We start from the raw sequence: 12,759 nt of genomic DNA on the forward strand, positions 1-12,759 counted from the left end.
TAAGTTAACTTTATTTTTGCTTCTACTTGATAGTCTAAATAATATCATTTTCATTTCTTGAATTAAGTAAATTAGAGCAAAATTTACACTTGTTTTAGTTTAGTGCAGCATTATTGCTGGATTGTTTTGTAAAACAATCCAGCAATATTACTAGAGAAGCAAAGGACTGCAGATGCTGGAATCTAGATGAAAAACACTATGATGCTGGAGGAACTCAGCAGGCCAGGCAGCATCCGCGGAGAAAAGCAGGCGGTCAACGTTTCAGGTTAGGACCCTTCTTCAGGACTGAAGATAGGAAAAGGGGAATCCCAATATATAGGAGGGAAAAGCAGAGCAGTGATAGGTGCACAAAAGAGGGGAGGCGGGGTGGGCACAAGGTGGTGATAGGTTGAACATTGAATTCTCCCACTTTAAGTAATCTCCACCGCCCTACCCCACAACACCACCCCACCATCCTTCCTCTCTTCTTCCCTTTCCTAGCCTCTTTTTTATCAACCTTTTCCTTTCTCTCCTTACCTTTTACCTATCCCCACAGTGGATCTGCTCTCCCCTCCACCCCTGCACCTGCCTATCACTATCTCTTACCTGCATCTGCCTATCACCACCTTGCGCCCCCCCCCCCCCGGCCTCCCCCCTTTTGTCCACCTATCACTGCTCTGCTTTTCCTTCCTATATATTGGGCTTCCCCTTTTCCTATCTTCAGTCCTGAAGAAGGGTCCTGACCCCAAACATTGACTGCCTGCTTTTCTCCACGGCTGCTGCCTGGCCTGCTGAGTTCCTCCATCATCATCGTGTTTTTAATCCAGCAATAATGTTGCACTAAAAATCATGCCCCAGTCCTATCGACAGAAATGGCCCAGTGCATGATAACATGCACTGGTCATAACGTGAACATTTCATGTTACAATGTAACTGATGTGCTTACAAAGTCATTGAAGAAGCTTATACCATGATCTTACACAAAATTATAAGAATACTTAATAAGATCTTATCGTCATGTCTTCCAAAGGTACTGTACAATTAAGGAAGTATAGTCACAATGTAGGGAAATGCCACCAGAATAATACTGCTTCCTGACATGTGGTAGGAGATGTACAGCTCTGATCACTTTCAGTACTCAGACAGTTAAAATACCGAGCTGTCTGACAATAGCTCAGGGCAGGCATTCATACCTCTATGACTGGTTTATTTTTCACAGTGAGGGAATTGTACCAAGTTCTATACGAGACAACAACTCTACTGATGCAATTACAGGACAAGTTGAAGCGGTGTGAATATCACAAGCTGCCTAATGGATGTCTTTCTTTTAGTGGGCAAACGATGAAAGCTCAGAAGTAAAAACACCCTTCAGAAGGCCAAATCAAAAGGCCGACACAAGAAAGTGCACGTATATTACCAACTGCCTTAGATTCTGCATGTTGGAAGCCAATGGAATTGCAATTATGTTGAAGATGGCATGGGGTCAATTTGCAATGCCTTTCAAAAAGAGTCCACTGCCAAAGTGTTTGCCTATTTCAGGCAATAAGCCTCCTCTAATATGGAAGTCAGGGTCCTATGTTGGAAACAGGACTGCAATTACTCTTAGCTTGGAACTGGTGGGTAGCTTTGCCACACTCTCACAAACTCTACACATGATACAGCCAAAGAATCCTGCCAAGTATTAATTTATTTTTGTGGACTCCAGAGGACAATGATATGTGGGTCTCAGTAGCATCATTTGCTATTCCTTCCTGAACTTATCTTACTGGCAACAGCCAAGGTCTGTTCTTGAGGTGAGCTACATAAGAAAGCTTGTTTGACATGATATAGCCTACCTGCCAAAGTTAAGGGAGGTGAGCATTTTTAAATTAAATTGTCTGAACAGACGCATAAATCATTGACATGATACTTTTTAATTCTAACAGCAAAAGAAACCAGGTATCCTTTTACTACTGACTTAAGAAAATGCATATCTATGCACCTTTCCCTAACTTCAGACGTACTACATGACGAACAAAGCATTTTTGGAAGTGTAGTCACTGTGGTAATGTTGGGAAACACTCACCAAATAATGATGTTTTAGAAGTATGATAGAGTATGTGCAGCCAAGCATAGTCAATGCTCAGGAGGTTATATGAGCTGTAATGCAGTACCTCAGGGAAAGGCAGCCCTCATCACAGTTATATAAAGATTGAAAACACAACCTGTCTGAAGCCTAACGTGGAATGCACAGTATTAAAATAAAAATAAAACAATAAAAAAGCCCATCTCAACTCTTCCATCTGAAAATAAATACCTTTGCAATACTGGAAATCAGTCATTTACTTTTCGTTACTGGCTTGGGAACAACATATTTTACTTAGTGGACGAACTGGCTTTATATCTGATTTGCATTTTAGTGTCACAGGATCACAGCCTCAAATGGTGGGAGAGCCGATGTGTGCACATGTACCTTATATGGTCCCAATAGTTCTGTAAGTCACACTGACATTGGGGCTGTATATAGTAAGAGCTAGTACTTAATGACAGCTTGACATTACTAAGTTAGACCTTTGAATCATTTGCGCTGAATGTGTTACATCTTTTTGTTGCATTCAGCTCCTTTACTAGTTAAAGTAAACTTATTAAGAAATCAAAGACAAGATGTTGGAGATTTTGACAAGAAATTCAATTTTCTTTGCAACATATTTTCACAAAAAGTAAACAAAAGGTGTAGGTCAACATTTAAACAGTTTTCAAACTATAATATTTTTATTGTGTTTCACTTCTCTTCATTTAGAGCAGAACTGGTATACGTGCTGAATACAATGTTTAATCTGGCACTAAGTAAGACATGTTGATTTTCAACGGTCTGGAAGTCTGCCAGTAATATTAGCAAAATCCTCTTCACAAACTGCAGGGTTTTGTCAGAATTCTTGTTGAGTTAACAATAACCCAGATTAACTTTAACAGTTTTTATTCTCTGAGCCATCTTCATGCATTTTATTAATTGTTTTTTCAAAGAACTGTGGATAGTTTGAATTTACCTGACACTCCACTAGTCAGATGTTGCACATAATGTAGCATCACAGCACACACTGCATGCACTTAGATAAGACATTCAATGTGTTTCTCTCTGTTTGCATACTGAATACAGTAACATCCTGTGGCAAATGTTTTATTACACCATTGGCAGTTCTGTTACAATATGCAATTCTAGGGAGTATGAAGGAAGCAGATAAGGAAATGGACTTATGAAATGACTTCTGTAAACAACATTTTGAAAGTCTTTTGAACAATTCTAACCAATGAAAAAAATGCCTGCTTTCACTGTCCTAGATATTATGTGCATGTCCTATTGCATGCTTTTTGATACGATTTGTGACATCAGAGATTCCTACTTGCAATATTCGTCTGCTTTTAAATGAGTTTCATGTTCTGCAAGTTTCTTGCAGGGGTGTAAATAGGAATTAATATTTGGCTGCTTTGGGGGGGGGCATATTTGGCAACCGTATTATAGACTTACACAAAAACACAAGCATTCCTAATGTGCCTAGTGAGTATTAGAATGAGCCTCCCTACTGGGCACATCATCCTCTCCCACTTCCACCTCCAGACACACAGCCCTGATTCTGTGCCAATGCATAGTTGATTACAGACATATGTAGGTTGATGGGTACGTGGGGAAAGCCATACAAGGAATAAGAGGCAATCTGCTGCAAATTATAAAAGCACAAAGGGAGAAAGCAGGAAAAGACACTGATAAAGTCATCATTGTGCAGAAAACATGGTGAGGGAGGAGACCTAAGCAGGACCAGATCAAAGGAAGTTCTTTATGTCCCACGAAAAGGTGGGCATAGCTATGATCCAGGTTCTAATGGCAGCTTTTATTTGGAGAAAGTGAGTTCAGTCAATGGATTAGGTATTCAATGTGAGAATTAGTTCAGGCTGCTGGCAGAGGTTTGTGGTAAACGTGGATAAATTTGGCCTTGGAAAGAAGTGGAAAGCCCTTGGGCTGCACTGGTTGGGGATGGAGGTGCAGAGAGATCAGGGAAGCAAGCTGCTTAGAACAAGTGCAAATGAGATGCTTAGAACCTGGAAGCTATAGAAATCATACTTATAGAGTCACACGGCATGGAAACAGGCCCTTCGGGTTATTGAGTCCATGCCAACCATCAAGCAATCATTTATACTAATCCTACATAATTGCCATTTTATTTTTCCCATGCTCCCATAAACTTCTCCCAAAATAATACCACTCACTTACACTCTAGGGGCAATTTTACAATAGTTAATTAACCTAACAGCCTGTGTGTCTGTTTGGGACGTGGGAGGAACCCCACATGGTCACAGGGAGAATGTACAAATTCCACACAGATTGCAACAGAGATCAGGATTGAATTCAAATCTCTAGAACTGTGAGGCTGCAGCAATACCAGCTGCATCTGCATGCTGCCCTTTGTGGCAGGTACAGTAGTGTAGTGGTTAGTGTAACGCTTTACAGTGCCAGTGACCCGTGTTCAATTCTGGCCGCTGTCTTTAAGAAGTTTGTACATTCTCCCCATGACTGTGTGGGTTTCCTCCGGGTGCTCCGGTTTCCTCCCACATTCCAAAGACGTATGGGTTAGGAAGTTATGGGCATGCTATGTTGGCGCCAGAAGCGTGGCGACACTTGCGGGCTGCCCCCAGAAGGCTACGCAAAAAGATGTATTTCACTGTACATGTGACTAATAAAGATATCTTATGTAAGTGGAGGGATCTGAAAGAGGGGTGAAAAATATTTCTGTAATTATGAAGTGATAAGTTCCACGGGTCTAAGCAAGCTGATACAAGGGGTCTACCACTGCCCTCCTGCTTGCTGATCTTGGGAATGATGTAAAAGCAGCCTGTTTTTGTGACTATGTGATTAAAGGTAGTGATGGGAAGGTCTCCAGAGAATGGAGCCAGTGGCAGTTTGGGAAAGAATGGCATAATTTTCAGTAGTGGCCAGGGACAGCTGAGGGAGTGTCTCAGAGAGCTGGTCTTCAGCCTCTGTAAGATACTAATCAGCTCATAGCAATAGCACTTTGCATTCAAAGAGTGACAAAGTCTGGAAGCCTTATACTCTTCCCCCAACCTCACCACACCCCACCAACCTAAAGGCTGTGGATGTTGAAACAACTGGAACTTTTGAGACTGACAACAACAGAAAAACCCTCCTCAGCAGATTTAATAATAACCCTCGTTGGAGCTTTGTGAGCTGCAGTTCAGACAGGAAAACATTAGAATAAGAGAGTGGGTGGAAAAACTGAGACAATTAATATTGGCCATAAGTTTGGATTCAAAAGATGTAGATACTGTAGGGAGGGCAGGAGAGCAGAGGGAGGAGTGTAGGTTTTGTTTAGTTTTTCTCATGAAAGGATTCTTAAGGTTTTAATTAATTCCACATGCTTTCTGCTATTTTGAATCTCAAAAAATGTTTAATGTTTTTAATTTTATTTCAATTTGTCGATGCTTTGTCAACCCTGGTAGTTTGTCATATCACCTGCTGTTCATTGCGTTTGGAGTGCTGTCTAACTCAAGGACAAAGCAACTTTCATCATGTAGAGGTGACCCTTGAGTTACAGGAGGAAGGGGGGGGGGGGGTTGTGGTCCTAAAAAAATGTCTGTATCATGATTTTCCATGACATAAAGCCACATGCTTCCATCAAGAAATGTGAATTGAAGAAAAAAATTGTTTATTTATTTGTTTGTTTCACACAACTTCCTTGAGAGTGAATCTTTATTCTGTATCTCAGATATTTTGGTAGAGGTTTGTGAATTCCGTGAGGGTGAATTTCCGTTACATAATCTACGTAACACGGAGGTCCCTTGTACCCATATTGCCAGGATTTTAGTAACTAGTCAGTAGGGAGTCATGATGATTACTTATATGGCATGGCAATGGGTCTACTCTGTGTAGTTCCTTAAACCTAACCAACACTTCATTACCAAGTATGTCTTTATCCATTGTAGCTCCATATCCATTCACTTAACTAAACAATGCTTCAGTCTCAGCCTCAAAAATTCCAGTTGTCCCAAAAGTCCACAGTCTTTAGGCTGTTGAGGTAGGATGGGGGTGGAATATGAGGAAGGGGGACAAATGGACTCTGCTACGCTTTGTATGAAAAGTACTTTCTAATTTTTCTCCTAAATCTCCAAAGTTTAATTTTAAAATAATATCTCATTATTTTCAGTTCTCCTGTGATCAGAAATGTTTCTCTGCATCCACCCTATCTAAATTTTTTGACATTTTAAAAACCTCGTATCAAATCAAATCCCAATCTTCTACACTTAAGGAATTTCAAAACAAGTTTATATAAAATGAACTCATAAGTTAACTAGTTAAGCCTCGAAAGCATTCTGGTGACTTTGTGCTCTGAAGTCGATACATACTCGCCAAGGTGCAGAGCCTAAAGCTGAATGCATTTCCAGATGGGGTCTGACCAAGACTGTGCTCAACTGAAACATAACTTCCTCCCTTTCATTCCCCAGCCCCTGGGGCTATATTTTATATTATGAAATGATTCCCCGAATGCTCAGCCATCATCAACATAAATTCACTTGGGGATATTGTTTAACAATAAATCTCATGCATGAGGCATCTGTCATCATCTTTGGCTACGTGAGCTGCAACAAAAAAAAACTATTATGGTTATGTCTTTTCACACATTTTAGCAATGAAAAATGTCTGTGGGCTTGATGTCTACTTCAGTGTGGCCAAGTAACAGTTGCCTCTGAACATCAAGGACAGAATATTCAGAAAACCAGAGAGATACTTGCCATGCACAACATGGGAGAGACATCAGCTATGGACCAAGAATTAGGATTTTGCCACCATGGACATGATGGGTCAAATGGATTCCTTCGGTGTGATAAATTTTAATGACCTTATGAACACTTGCACATGGCCTCCTGACTCTGTAAAAGGGATCCCTCATGACGTGATTCCCACCACAAAGAGGGCCCTCAATGCTGGCGGTGAAATGAGCTGGGGTGACGATTAAATGTGAGTCTTGGGGGAAATTGGAGCATGAGTCAGGGTATCACAGGAACCACTCAGCAGCACCACAAGATGTGGAAATATCTCAAAAAATTATGAAGCTATAGCTTCGTAACCCTGCAAGGACTTAGGGTGTAATTTTAACACCCCATCATAGAATCAGAGCACAGAGAGGGGTCCTTATGACCTACCTCGTTCACACTGGACCATGATGCCCATTTACACTAATCCCATTGCCCGCACTAGGTCCGTATCCCTCTACACCTCCCTTGCCCAAGTACCTGTGCAAACACCTTCTAAACATCGTAACTGAATCTGCCTCTGCCACCTTACCTGGAAGCCTGTTCCAGATATTCACCACCTCTGTATGAAAAACTTACCCCTCAGATCTTCTTTATATTTCTTCCCACTCACCTTAAACCTGTGCCCTTTTGTTCTAGACTCTACTGCCCTGGGAAAAAGACCTACCTATCATATCTATGTCCCTCATAATTTTATAAACCTCTATATAGTTATCCTCAGCTTCCTACATTCCAATGGGAATACACCCAGCCTATCCAATTTCTCCTTATAAGTACAGCCCTCCATTCCAGACAACATTCTGGCAAATCTCTTCCGCACTCTCTCCATTGCTACCACATCCTTGCTGTAGTGAGGCAACCATAATTTTATACAATTCTCCAAGTGCCGTCTAACAAGTGTTTTATACATCTGCAACCTGACATCCCAACTATTATACTCAATGCCTCAGCATATGAAGGCAAGGAGGTGGGAGAGGGGCAGGAAGAACCTAACCTAACAAAAACCTACAAACTAAACAGAGTCTGCCAATCACTTCTCATTTCAACAGAAAGGGCTAGGTGATTTGCCCACTCTTGTGAGCCAGGCCAGTTATTTAAATGAGACTCCCTACTGCACATTTTAGCATCCTTTCAATCTTAACATTTGTGGTCTTGTTTTTCCAGGTCACAGGAAAGGTAATAGCTGAATGGGGAAGAGTACTGAGAAACTGCCTTTCTGACATTGTGGATTGATCAAGAGGAGCAGAATCCCTGACTTGAATCCTAGAAATACTTATGTTTCCACATTCCTATTTGATTAATAGAATCCCTCAGCAGATAAAGGAGTTCATACATATGTATAATTTATCCACTATTTTACATAAAATGCAACTAATTTTCTTTCTCTCAGTATCGAAGAGGGAATTGAACAAACCAGTTGAGAAGATCGTAAAGACTCAATCAAAACAGCAGTTGTCTGCTGTGAGAGCTATAAATAAGCACAAAAATAATGTGCACATTCTGAAACAGCACAGTCTTTACTGAGCTCACAGAGAGATTTAAAGCAACGTGTATTTCTGTTTATATTGTTAATTATGTTAACCAATTCTTGACATTACTAGTGAAAATATAAATCACTTAGCTGTTACACATAAAATTTAAGTCACTGTCTTCAGGACAATTAATTGTGTTGCTGATCATTTTAGAACTACTTAGTTTGTGATTTGGTGCTTTTTAAGATTTATTTTGCATCTTATTTGACATATTCTAGCTGGAGGTCTGTGGTGTAGTGGTGTTCCTCAGGGATCCGTACTGGGAACTCTGCTGTTTGTGATATACATAAATGACTTGGATGAAAATGTAGGTGGGTGGGTTAGTAAGTTTGCAGGTGATACAAAGATTGGTGGCCTTGTGGATAGCGCAGAAAAGTGCTAACTTGCTATATTACAGGATATAGATCAGTTGCAGACATGGGCAGAGAAATGACAGATGAAGTTTAATCTGGCCAAATGTGAAGTGTTGCACTTTGGGAGATCAAATGTAAAGGGACAGTACACAATTAATGGCAAGACCCTTAAAAGTGTTGATGTACAGAGGGATCTTGGGGTCTGAGTCCATAACTCCCTGAATGTGACTGCACAGGTCAATAGGGTGGTAAAGAAGGTGTATGGCATGAGTTCAAGAATTGGGAAGTTATGCAGCAGCTTTATAAAACTGGTTAGGCCGCATTTAGAATATTGTATTCAATTCTGATCACTCCATTATAGGAAGGATATGGAGGCTTTGGAGAGGGTGCAGAAGAAGTTTACCAGGATGCTGCCTGGATTAGAGGGCATGTGCTATGAGGAGAGGTTAGACAGACTTGGGTTGTTTTTTCTGGAGCGATGGAGGCTGAGGGGAGACCTGATAAAAGTTTATAAGATTATGCGAGGCATAGATAGAGTAGACAGTTGGTATCTTTTTCCCATGTCTACTACTAGAGAGCATGCGTTTAAGGTGAGAGGGAGTAAATTCAAAGGAGATGTGCGGGGCAAGTTTTTTTTCACAGCAAGTGGTGGGTACCTGGAATGCATTGCCAGGGGTGGTGGTGGAGGTAAATACAATAGAGGCATTTAAGAGACTGTTAGATAGGCACATGAATGTGCAGAGAATGAAGGGATATGGGCATTGTGTAGGCAGAAGGGATTAGTTTAGTTAGGCATTTAATTACTAGGTTAATTAGTTTTGCACAACATCGTGGGCCGAAGGGCCTGTTCCTGTGCTGTACTGTTCTATGTTATTAATTAGTAATCATGTACTGTTTTCAGCTGAGTGTAGGATGGAACTAGCTTCATGATTCCAAATTGTAGTACTTTGTACTTTACATGTATTAACTGAATTAAGTTTTTTAATTCATATTTTCTTGTTCTTTGGCTGAACCTTGGAATCAAGGACGACTTGCTTCCCTTTCACCTTTGGGAATTCTGAGGTGGCTGATGAAACCAAAGTGGGATCTCTTCCACAGATGGGACAGGAGGTGGCTGACGGGGTGGGTAGTTTGTGAGGGGGTGCAGTCCTTCTGCTGTTCACACTTCTGCATACTGTTGATGAATGGGTTCAAGGTTTTCAATACCACCCTGAATGTTCCTCTCTACTTTGAGCAGTTCCCTGCAGTCAATGGGGATGTTACACTACTCCAAGAGAGCTTTCAGCGCATCTTTTAATTCTTTCCTCTGTCCATCTGGTACTCTCTTCCCATGGCAGAGCTAGAATATTGTGTTGGTTTAGGGACCCTAGTGTCAGGCATGCAAAGCCACATGAGGAAACAAACAAAGGGACATGTAAAAGCTGAGAAATGCAGGTAGAAGAGAATGCTGAGGAGAGTGTTGGAAATGGCTGGCAGATCAGGCTGTGTCTGTGGAGAGAGAAAAATTGTATTATTATTGCCACCTAAACATTAACTGTTTCACTTTCCACAGATGCTGCCTGGCTGTGGAGTGTTTCAGCATTTTCTGTTTTTATTTCAGATTTCCAGCACCTACAGTTATTTGATTTTCCACTGCTTTTGTATTTTAAGATTCAGATCTTAAGACCCTGTAAAGATCAAGGCTACCTACAAATCAAGCTAAGTAGAAGTAATTGTGAAGGGAAATGATGCTACTTTAAGGACCTCTTCCTGCACAGGGAATCACCCAGGTGACCCTGGTCTCATCCTATTGAAGGTATTCCCTTTATCTTATCCATTCCTCCTCACCCTCTCTACAACTTTAAACTAACTTGTTTTCTCTCTTTCCTAGTTTTGACGAAGAGTCTTCAATCTGTGTCGTTAATCCTGTTTCTCTTTCCACCAATGCTGCCTTACCTGCTGAGTACTTCCAATTTTTGGCTGCAGTTCAGTCCCATTGTCCCAGACTTTGGCCACTGGAAGTGGGGTGGAGATGGGATAGCATTTATGGGGGTCTCTTTGCGGATCTGCACTTGGGCATGACCAGGTCCAGGTCAGACAGTTGCCCACTCTGGCTGGCTACCTTTATCAGTGGCCAGTAATATTCTTCCACACGAACAACCTTTAATTCCATCTGTATATAACAACATTCTGATGCTAAGTGCTCTCCTGAACTTAGAGTAAAACAAAACTGTTAGAGGACCTCAGCAAGTCATGCAGAATCTGTGGAGGCAAAAGGATGGTCAACGTTCGGGTCGAGACCCTGCCTCAGAACTTTGACACAGGGTCTCTAACCGAGAAGTCAACCATCTCTTTCCCCCCACAGATGCTGCTGAACCTACTTAGTTCTTCCAGCAGTTTGTTTTATGATCCAGATTCCCCAGTATTTGCAGTCTCATAGATCTCTTGAATTTGTTTCATGTAACATTTTCTTCTAAATTGGTGTGAACATATTTTGTGAAAATATATGGGAAAGTCCATTTGAGCTGGTGTGTCTGTACATTAATGAAACTAGTAATTACACAGGAAGTAGCCAGAGACGTGATTGGCTTTGCTTCACTTAACAAGTCATATCAACCCTTGCAGATGAGATAACAGTCGCTACAAGATGTTGATAAATGCACAAAATAGATGTTAAAATTTCTATTTCTTTTATGGAAGAGATCTTCAAATGTACCAGCAAAAAATAAATGTTATGCTTTTAGTAGTTACTAATTTCTGTGTTAGTGCTTTGTTAATTTCTTTTTCACCTGCCTTGTAAAAAGCCTTCCTATCAAAACCTTCTGTGCTTCTAAAGAGTTCAATTGGGTCATCTCTCACTGCTCTCTTTCTCACGAGAAAGGAGCCCGCAGCTGGTCATTTCGACCTGACATTGCACCATCTCTCAGTCCTTTCTCCAAAGCTTGTATATCCTTTGTGTATTAGAGAGAATAGAGCTGTACACAGTTCTCTATGTGTGGTCAGAGCAAAGTTCTAAACTTAACCTCTCTGTTCTTGAATTTTACTCTGCTAGAAATAAAGCTCAGTGCAGTGTATTTACTTTTGTGGCCTTATAGATCTGTATAGCTATTTTTAGTGATTTGTGAATTTGTGGCCCTAGATCCCTTACCCCATTTAGTCTGTAATTTTCCATAGAGTATGATGGCCTCATTTTCGCTCCTCCCAACTCACATCTCTCTGTTTTAAAACTAATTTTCCATTTACACATTTGCTCTGCAAGTTTATTCAAGTTGTCTTGTGTTTAGTTCCAATCTTCCTTATTATTAATAATAAAAACAGAAAATGCTCAACAGATCAGGCAGCATCTGTGAAAAGAGAAACAGATTTAACATTTCAGGTCAAAATCCCTTCATCAAATTTTCATTTCTTACTACCCATCAACGTGATGTTATTGAGACACAAGAGAGTGCACATACTGGAATCTGGAGCAAAAAACAAGCTGTTGGAGGAACTCTGTGGATCAGGCAGCATCTGTGAAGGGAAATGGACAGCTGATGTTTCAGGTTGAGACCCTTCATCTGGACTGAGAGAGTCAAGGGGAGACAGCCAGTATTAATAGGTGAAGGGGGAGGGGGGGGGGGTAGAGTAGAGCAAGAGCTGACAAGCGATGGGTGGTTCCAGTTAAGGAGCGGTTGATTGGCAGATGGAGTAAGGTGGGGGAGGAAAGTGACAGAGGCTGGGAGGTGATAGACAGAGGCAACAGTGGGTTGCAGTTGATGGAAGGTGTTATCTGCTACTTGTACAGCTTAGTAATGTATCACAAGGGAGGTATTTAGAAATGTGATGCGGGGTGTTAAGGAGTTTACTTGATCTATCAGCTGTATGCTGTATTTTGCTGGTTTTCCAGGGTGCCTATCATGGGCCTAATGCTGCTCAAGGCCACAGAGGGAGAGAAAGGTGAGGAGTTTGAGAAGGGGAGATCTCAAATTTCCTACGGAATTGTTCATTCTGTTTCTCTTTCCACATTTGCGCAGAGAGTGGTTGATAACTGGAACATGCTGCCAGTAGAGGTGGTGGAATCAGATACAATCACTGCGTTTAAGAGACATTTAGACAGGCACTTGAATAGGCAAGGC

The sequence above is a fragment of the Pristis pectinata genome, chromosome 5 (genome assembly GCF_009764475.1).
Source record: "Pristis pectinata isolate sPriPec2 chromosome 5, sPriPec2.1.pri, whole genome shotgun sequence".
Classification (NCBI taxonomy): Eukaryota; Metazoa; Chordata; class Chondrichthyes; order Rhinopristiformes; family Pristidae; genus Pristis; species Pristis pectinata.